General features: G+C 39.9%; 1 protein-coding gene; it reads left to right on the forward strand.

Annotated features, from left to right (window-relative positions):
• The window catches only part of LOC145518172 (uncharacterized), a 1,384,210-nt gene that overhangs the window by 386,487 nt on the left and 987,194 nt on the right, over nucleotides 1-10,529 (forward strand).

Here is a 10,529-nt window from a genome sequence, read left to right on the forward strand (position 1 = left end):
TGAGGATAAGCTGTTTTGTTCACTTGCTCTAGCAGTGATTTTCTTGAATGACTTTATAATATTTTCCCACTTGCCTATTTATCTTAGAATATTTGATTGTAGCATTGAAGATTCTCAAATTGATATATATGAGTGTAACATTCCTTTGTTTTTCAAGCATGTCCTGAGGAAGGTCCAAGTTTTATTGTTTTAATTTTCTATAAGGAAAAAGAACCATATCGTTAAACTTGGAAATCCTTACTAATACGCTTTTCCATAGTCTAGATCTTCTACATAATTCTAAGTCACTGTTAGATAGTATGTATTCAGAGCAACTATCAGAGGTAATCCCATGGACAGAGGAGCCTAGCAGTCTAAAGTTCATAGGGTCGCAAAGAGTTGGACAGGACCGAAGTGACTTAGCACACACAAACACATCAGAAGTAACAGAAAAATACTTATGGCAAATGAGACAGGAAGGATTTAACATGAATTGTGACTCCTTACTCTGAATGTCCTTAAAATGTTCACTACCAATGGAAGAAGAAAAAGAAGTGTTAAGAAGTGAGACCAGACATGTCTTTCTGAATTAGAGAAGCCGAGGAGATATTTAGCAGTTCTTTTTATATTCAGGCCAAATGCTATTGATGCCTTAACAGAGCATGGTTGATATAAATTCAATTACTATTTAACTTAATTTAAGATAGTGACTTTCTGTAACATTCTCTAGTTTGCAATATTTACTAAAGAATGGGAGTTTAATAATTTATAAAATATCATATCATATCTAACTTTTGAGTAGCATTATTTCTGAATAACATACAATTAATAATTTAATGACTTAATAGGCTATATGTGTGTTTATTTACCAAGGTTTTAAACTAGATTTTATATTCTTGAAAAAAGCTAACTTTTTCATTACAAAAACTCATGAAAATGATCTGGGAAATATCTTTAGTTAATAGTTGTTAAAAAATACAATATTCTATCAATTTATCAACTGCACACTTTCACATAACTAACAATTGTGAATTAAGTTGTCTTAAAATGGCTAGTATGTCAAAATCTAATTGGCAAGATTTTTCCTTTTTGATGGTATATGTAAAATGATACATATAAAACTTTGCTTATTAGATTTTGCTTTATATTTGTATATTAAAGTCTAATAATTTTCCAAATCAATTTAAGGGAAATATAAGAGCAAATAGTATTAAAATATAGAAATTAGCACAGTATAAGATATTCTATTTTGACATCCTTAAAGAGATCTCTCTTTTTATGATATTTTTATTTTTCTTTAAAAACATTATATTCCCAGGGAAGAAACCTAGAAATGATGCTTGGAAGGGGATGGTAGTTGTATCAAAGCATACATACTGAATAACCTAAAAATATATTTAAAATAGTTAGGGAAATATTTGCATATATTATGCTATTGAAACTGCTGGCATAAGGCACATAATACATTATTATTGCTGCTTCTACTCCCAAATGAATGCATAATCATACAATCCAATATTACCTAGATTCCGCTGTCATCAGTCATACAACTGAGTCAGATCTAAAAGAGAGGCATATGCAACCGAGAATGCAGAGAAAAGCTAAGTAACACTTACTTTTTTAGATTGTGATTCAAGCAGAGATTTTAAGAAACAATCATATGGTATGGGTTACATTTCTTAAATAGTAAGAACCAAAAAGTTTGAAATGAATACAGTCTCCAGGCTTCTGTTCTCTGTGAAATCTCTGGGATTTTGAAATGTGAGTCTAAGAATGTATCATACTGCAAGAGCAGCCCTACCCAATACATTCATGCTACCACCAGGAAATCTTGACAGCAAAGACACATTTGGTCCAAATAAATGGAGAGGGTAGATACATATGTGAGTTGTTTCCAGAATATGCAAAATAAGTATATTAATTAGTAATTAATTTATTTAAAAAAATGTCTGTATTAGAATTGTTCATCTTTTTCTATATTCTTCCCTTGAATTTATTACCTAAACAAATAAATTTGATCTGTAAGACCAAGTAATATCTCCCCTTTGGAAATTAGATTAAAAAAAATAATTAGACCTTTGTTCTCAGTGGAGAGGTAGTGGGCAAAGAGATGATTTTGCCATTCACTATTGCCTACATATGTCTACATAAGGAAAACAGTTATGCTTCTATTTTCCTTAAAAATAAGTGCATATAAAATCTAGGATATTTTGGACTTCTTTGATGGTCCAGTGGCTAAGACTCTATGTCCCCAGTGCAGAAGACCCAGGTTTGATTCTTGATCAGGGAACTAAATCCCACATTCTGCAACTAAGAGCTCACATGTCACAACTTAAAAAAAAATTACGAAATTTAGAACAAGAATAAAATTCAAAATAAGATTAAGCTTATACTGATAAGGCAGAGGATGTGAAAAATAACCAGGCTGTCATATGATTTAAATATTGAAGCTTTCACTGAAGCAGAGATACAGCAGGTAAAAAAGTCCAGACCAAGATGCAAATTTTCAAGACATTTCTGAAAATCAATTTTACATCTCTAAAAACTTTCTCATTTACACTGAGAATGAAAAAGTCCCTTGTTATGGTCCATGCAATAAAATGTTCCCAGGGCAGAGAACACAAAGTCATTGTAATAATTGCTCTGTTTAACTCTTCTTTTTTCATTTTTTTCAAGAAAAAAAAAAGATGAGAAAATATGCTACTAAGAATGGGGAGGTAGAAGAGGGGCACCCCAAAACAGCAGAGAAACATGTTACCTACCTTCCATCACTGAAAGTTCTTGCCTGAAGTAAACTCCATCAGCAGAAGGAAAAGTTATAGTTTTTAACGAACTTGGATACTGGAAGTTTAAATTTTAAACAATATCATATCTATTGACTTTCAAAGCACTGAATTAAAGTTGTTTTGTAACATTAAAATTTGTTTTATCTACATAATATTAACAATTAGCATTACTGTCAGGATGTTCCCTATTTTCCATTGGTTTAAATATCACATATTTATAAAAGTAAACTTTGCTCAGTATGGCTTCCCAGGTGGCACTAGTGATAAAGAACCCACCTGCCAATGCAGGAGAATTTAGAGATGCGGGTTTGATCCCTGGATTGGGAAGACCCTGAAGGAGGGCATGGCAACACACTCCAGTATTCTTGCCTGGAGAATCCCATGCTCAATATATTTAAATATATGTTCTTAAGTTATTAAATAGTTTCTTAAATTTTTTGTTTGTTTTTGTTTTTAGCAAATATGCCCTTGATATTGTATTTATTCTGAGATTAATGCATAACTAAATAGCATCACTCTGCTTTTTCCCCAGGGATCAGAAGTGGTCATTAGAATGCTGAGTTTAGTTTCAAGTACAAGGATAGCCCAACTTTTCTAGAGTGTCCCTTAGTGGATTTATATAATATTTTGGCATGTTTTTCTCAGATTATTTGTGTAAATACCATGTTTCTCAATGCTTCAGCAGCCTATTCCTGTGAAAAGCGGTACTCTCAGTTCCTTGTCCTGTTGACCATTTATTTCTGGACTGCATGTGCTCTATGAAGGAGCTAACATGATCACGTGCTTTCTAGATACTAGGGACTGCTTTGAGCATTTAAATATATTGTTTATTTAACCCTCTTGACAATTGTAAACGGGAAGTATTGTAATTACACCTCTTTTGAATCTGAGTGCTGGGAAGGATTGTGGGCAAGAGGAAAAGGGGACGACAGAGGATGAGATGGTTGGATGGCATCACCAACTCGATGGACATGGGTTTGGGTGGACTCCGGGAGTTGGTGATGGACAAGGAGGCCTGGCGTGCTGCAGTTCATGGGGTCTCAAAGAGTCGGAACACGACTGAGCAACTGAACTGAACTGAACCGAATCTGAGTAGACCCATACCCAGAGAGGTTCAGGAACTTGTCTGAGGCCACAGTCACTGAGCAGCAGAGCTGGCCTGGTGCTGGTGTCTTCCGTGTTTTCTACTCAAAGAACTGAAGGCAAGTCCTTTCCAAAAACCAGAAGCAGGGAGTGGGCTTTGATCATTTTAAAAAGATCACCAGGCAGCTGGAGGAGCTGTGAGTTGGAGGGTTTGTTGCCAAAGAAAAGAGCTGATGTCTGGGCAGGTGTCCGGGCAGGAAGAAATGGAGAGCTGAGCGAAGACAGTGGCACCACCAGGGAAAGTGACCGAGAGAGAAGGCAAGAGCCGCCGGACTTAAACAGGCCTGAGCGGGAGGGTGGGTCTAGACTGCCTTCAGTTTTCTGGCTTTGGAAAAGAAAAATTCCCTTGTCTCTGTTTTACATCTAATTGATTCTTTCCACTTTATAGAGAGAATATTTTTAGGAATTTTATAAATTCTCTGAACTATGTTACTGTATCAATTTGGAATGAATGAAAGTGAAAGTCACTTAGTCGTTTCTGACTCTTTGTGACCCCATGGACCGGGCTCCTCTGTCCATGGAATTCTCCAGGCTAGAATGCTGGAGTGGGTTGCCGTTTCCCCCTCCAGGGGATCTTCCTGACCCAGGGATCGAACCCAACTCTCCAGCATTGCAGGCAGATTCTTTATCATCTGAGCCACTCTCTCTTCTCTCTTGAAGTCGCCCAGTCGTGTCCGACTCTTGGCGACCCCATGGACTGTAGCCTACCAGGCTTCTCCGTCCATGGGGTTTTTCAGGCAAGAGTACTGGAGTGAGTTGCCATTTCCTTCTCCAGGGGATCTTCCCGACCCAGGAATCGAACCCAGGTCTCCCGCATTGTAGGCAGACGCTTTACCCTCTGCGCCACCAGGGAAGCCCAAAGTATGGTATATGAAAAAATAAGTATAGTACTTATACTTAGAGTCTAAGAATGTAGTTTATAGGATTTATCTGGTCACAAAACCCTCCGAATCTCAAATGCAAGTTGTGGTTCTTCTCCCCAGAGAAGTGCACTTTTGCAAAGGCAAGCCTAGTTTGCCTGCAACTTCAAGAGGTCCTATTCATTCCAATAGGTAAATATAACTCCAAATCTGAAATTCAGAAAGAAAAAAGTGCGGAAACTTTTATATATAACAAAGCCAAGTACCAAAACAGGTACTTTGTTCCTAAGGATACATATGTATAAGCCGCAATCAGTGAACTTGGTCTGGTGATGGGCTCCAAAGGAGGTGAGCCTCTTGAAGTCGCAGACAAACTAGGCTTGCCTTTGCATTTGTGCACTTCTCTGGGCAGAAGAACCACAGCTCACATTTGAGACTTGGAGGGTTTTGTGACTAGATAAATCCTATAAACTGCATTCTTAGATCCCCAGTATAAGCACTATACTTACTTTTTCATATATCATACTGTGGCCTCCCCTGGTGGCTCAGATGGAAAAGAATGTGCCTGCAATGCTGGAGACCTGGATTTGATCGCTGGGTAGGGAAGATCCCCTGGAGAAGGGAATGGCAGTATTCTTGCCTGGAGAATTCCATGGAGAGAGGAGCCTGGCGGGCTACAGTCCATGTGGTTGCAAAGAATTAGACACGACTGAATGACTAACACTCACTTTATACCAAAGTGTGGTACTTACGGTTACAGTCTCGAAAATGAGTGCCTCCGTTTAAAGCATAGCTCTGACACCTGCTTTTTTATAACTTGAGAAAGTTTCTTACTATTCTGGTGCCTCAGTTTCCTCATTTGAGAAATAGGGAGTTGATCATAGTAGTTTTGAAGGTTAGTTTACTTAATACAGATAAACTCATTAGGCAGTGCCTGACATCCAAAATAAGATTTGACAGCTGTTAGTATTGCTTTTTCTTGAACCAAATCAAGCAGCAATGTTTTTTCTCCATAGAATTAAGTTCAGTTCAGTTGCTCAGTCGTGTCCGACTCTTTGAGACCCCATAAACCGCAGCATGCCAGGCCTCCCTGTCCATTACCAACTCCCAGAGTCCACCCAAACCCATGTCCATTGAGTTGGTGATGCCATCTAACCGTCCCATTCTTTGTCATCCCCTTTTCCTCCTGCCCTCAATCTTTCCCAGCATCAGGGTCTTTTCCAATGAGTCAGCTCTTCGCATCAGGTGGCCAAAGGATTGGAGTTTCAGCTTCAACATCAATCCTTTCAATGAACACCCAGGACTGATCTCCTTTAGGATGGACTGGTTTGATCTCCTTGCCATCCAAGGGACTCTCAAGAGTCTTCTCCAACACCACAATTCAATAGCATCAATTCTTCAGCACTCAGCTTTCTTTATAGTCCAGCTCTCACATCCATACATGACCATTGGAAAAACCATAGCCTTGACTAGATGGACCTTTGTTGGCAAAGTAATGTCTCTTCTTTTCAATATGCTGTCTAGGTTGGTCATAACTTTCCTTCCAAGGAGTAAGCATCTTTTAATTTCATGGCTGCAGATTTTGGAGCCTAGAAAAAAAAAAGTCAGCCACTGTTCCCACTGTTTTCCCATCTATTTGCCATGAAGTGATGGGACCAGATGCCATGATCTTAGTTTTCTGAATGTTGAACTTTAAGCCAACTTTTCACTCTCCTCTTTCACTTTCATCAAGAGGCTCTTTAGTTCTTCTTCACTTTCTGCCATAAGGGTGGTGTCATCTGCATATCTGAGGTTATTGATATTTCTCCCGGCAAGCTTGATTCCAGCTTGTGCTTCCTCCAGCCCAGAGTTTCTCATGATATCCATAGAATTATATTGCAAGATTATAGTATGGTCATGTTATTTAAAGTCATTGATGTAGTAATTATTGCACAAATCTAACAAGCACCCTCAGAAAAGGCAATGGCACCCCACTCCAGTACTCTTGCCTGGAAAATCCCATGGATGGAGGAGCTTGGTAGGCTGCAGTCCATGGGGTTGCTAAGAGTCACACAACTGAGCGACTTCACTTTCACTTTCCACTTTCATGCATTGGAGAAGGAAATGGCAACCCACTCCAGTGTTCTTGCCCGGAGAATCCCAGGTATAGCAGAGCCTGGTGGGCTGCCGTCTATGGGGTCGCACAGAGTCGGACACGACTGAAGCGACTTAGCAGCAGCAGCAGAAGAAGCGCCCTTTGGATAAGGAAGGACCCAACCTCATCATCAAATTGCAAAGAAGAATAGAATCCACAAGAATTAAAGAATGAATATTTGATGGATCCTAACCTAGAAAATTACTCATTCTGTAGCTCTGTGTTGAGGACAATATTTTGCATTTTTAATAAAGGGTCTTGTGTAGGAATGGGCTTCCCAGGTGGCACTAGTGGTAAAGAATCTGCCTGCCAATGCAGGAGGCATAAGAGATGCGGGTTGGAACTCTGGGTCAGGAAGATCCCCTGGAGGAGAAAATGGCAACCCACTCCAGTATTCTTGCCTGAAGAATCCCATAGACAGAGGAGCCTGGCAGGCTACAGTCCATAGGGTTGCAAAGAGTCAGGCATGACTGAAGTGACTTAACATGCAAGCATGGATAGGAGTGATTCAGGTGATCCTCAGACTACCATGAAGAGCACGGCATTCAATTACTCTATTTCCTTCCTTTTTGTACCAGCATCCTCCTAGTTACCTTGTCAAGTTTGTTGGGATCTCTAAAACCAATGGGTCATACACAAATTACCTACATGCTACGAGGCAGAATGAATCAACTAATGTCCTTTCATACAAAATTAGCTTCTTTTTTGTCCCCTGAAAAAAGTTAGATGTCATTTTTCTACTCCCAAGCTAGCTCAGGTTATTTTTTTCTTATTAAAACCACTTCTGTTATAAATAGGAGATCCTCAGCTTTTCACCTAGATGTCTTCATCCTCTGCCACAGCAATGTCTTCACCACAAAACATCCAGGAGACGACTAGGTCGATAAGAATCACGCATAACAGCATTTTTTGTTTGCCAAAAGCATGTCTGAGAAGCAAAAATGAAAAAAAAAAAAGCACCCAACACATACACTCACATAGCTCTTGTAGTATATAATCTGATTTTACTACAATTATAATAAAAACTTGCGAGCATCTTGTACCACATTGGTATTCTGATTTCTAAATATAATGTAGATTCTTTAAAAATTAATTTCTCATCTTCTGTGTAGCTAAATATTTTGAAACTATGCAATTTTTTCATCATAAAAAAAGGAATTTAGAAACATATTTCTTGACATATCATTCCAACGGGAATTTCATGCAAAAGTAATATTTTAACAGCAGGCTGGAAGGAAGACTCATTGCCTTGTCAAGTGCCAGTTACAAAATTATACACAGTCTTAAAGGGAATAAATGGGGGATTAAAACGTTTTTGAAACTACTCATTTATCTAAACTTTATTAAAATTTCCATGAAAGGGTAATGATATTGATCAATATATTGTCATATATACAGAACAAAAACAACTTGAACAGAAGAATGATAAACTATTTCCTCTTAAAAATTAACATTACTGATGGCCAATGCTATCTGAGCAGTATTTAGATGAATTAAGCAGATGTTACACTTCTATTTCTAAAGAAAGAAATTTAATTCAAACTAAAACATAGGAATGCAAATCTCAGAAAAACAGGTAGACGTTTAAAACAATCATGGCTTCCCCGCTAGCTCAGTTGGTAAAGAATCCGTCTGCAATGCAGGAGACCCTGGTTTGATTCTGGGGTCGAGAAGATCCACTGGAGAAGTTATAGGCTACCCACCCCAGTATTTTGGGGCTTTCCTTGTGATGCAGCTGGTAAAGAATCTGCCTACAATGCGGGAGACCTGGGTTCGATCCCTGGGTTGGGAAGATCCCCTGGAGAAGGGAAAGGATACCCGCTCCAGTGTTCTAGCCTGGAGAATTGCATGGACTGTATAGTCCATGGGGTCACAGAGTCAGACACGACTGAGAGACTTTCACTTTCAAAACAATCACAGGTCTCCCCGTTTGAGATATTAGCAAACTACTATTTCACCTAAAACATAATTTATATTATTGTCACATGTGCTTGCATGTTCAGTTGTGTCTGACTCTGTGACCCCGTGGACCGCAGGCTCCTCTGTCCATGGCCTTCTTCAGAGAAGAATACTGGAGTGGGTTGCCAGTTCCTTTTCCAGGGGATCTTCCTGACTCAGCAATTTAACCTGTGTCACTTGTGTCGCCGGCATTGGCAGGCATATTCTTTGCCATTACCTCATCTGGGCAGTTCCATTGCTTTCATACTTGCTATCAATATACAATGTTTATATGAATTTACATCAGTGACTAATTTAGGTTATAAATCATGAATTGTTATATCATTTTGCTTCTTTTAATGTCTGTGCTCTTTCTGGTTTCAAAGTGATCCATTCTGGGTTCTCCTATAGTCCTGAGCTATATTCAGTATCTATAGATAGCCAGGCTGATGGAGTACCCTTCATGTGGGCTGGGTCTTGTCTGACTCTTTGCGACCCCTGTAGCCTGCCCGGCTCCTCTGTCCATGGTATTTTCCAGGCAAGAATCCAGTGTAGATGGCCATTTCCTTCTCCAGGGGATCTTCCTGACCAAGGGATTGAACCCAGGTCTTCTGCATTGTAGGGAGATCCTTTACCATCTGTACCACTAGGGAAGCCCCATAGACAGACAGGCTGATAGAGCTACGTTTAATGTGGGCTAGGACTTGGACCCTTCATTGTCATACCTACACTTGGACAAAGGTCTCCTCAAGCAGCAGAATACAAAGAAACTACAGGGCTAAAAATAACTGCATGCATGTGCAGTTGGGACAAATTATGAACAATTAAATACAAAAAGGCCAAAACCCAACTGCTCCTTCTAGGTGCCAAAAGCAAAAGCAGGGTACTGAGCATGAACCCCAGGCACAGCACCCTGGAAGGGGTGGGCAGACCACGCAAGCCACTCCTCCCTCCTTACCCACCAATCCACCCCTGTTGCTGCTGCTAAGTCGCTTCAGTCGTGTCCGACTCTGTGCGACCCCATAGACGGCAGCCCACCAGGCTCTGCCATCCCTGGGATTCTCCAGGCAAGAACACTGGAGTGGGTTGCCATTTCCTTCTCCAATGCATGAAAGTGGAAAGTGAAAGGGAAGTCTCTCAGTTGTGTCCAACTCTTCACAACCCCATGGACTGCAGCCTACCAGGCTCCTCAGTCCATAGGATTTTCCAGGCAAGAGTACTGGAGTGGCGTGCCATTGCCTTCTCCGAATCCACCCCTACCCTCACCCTATTTAAGGCACCAGTCTGCCTTCCTCACAGAGTGAGCATGAGCACCTGTTTCTTGTTCTGCCTCCCTTATGCTGAAGTGTGAGTCCAAATAAAGTCCCGCTTGAATTCGTTGGCCTTTTACTAATTTCTACTGATTAAGGAATCTAAAGACCCAGGGCCAAAAGTTCTTTACTCTTGATGGATTCCACTTTGCAAACAAATTGACACCTACTTTTCATTTCTCTCTACAAATCACGTTTTCTCCTCTGATTTTTTCCCCCCTGTGTGTAAATATATCATTATTCCCAAGAGTAGACGAATGGATGATGCAGACAACCAGACCTGCTGGAGCAGCATTTAGTTGCAAACCTCATGGACAAAAGAATAGTGGGTGGATGTGCAGATTCCTAGGTGGCCTTGCATTTGGGGAAAATTTAGTTT

This window comes from Giraffa tippelskirchi, chromosome 8 (assembly GCF_054371585.1).
Source record: "Giraffa tippelskirchi isolate mGirTip1 chromosome 8, T2T-mGirTip1v1.2.pri, whole genome shotgun sequence".
In the NCBI taxonomy this organism is placed as follows: Eukaryota; Metazoa; Chordata; class Mammalia; order Artiodactyla; family Giraffidae; genus Giraffa; species Giraffa tippelskirchi.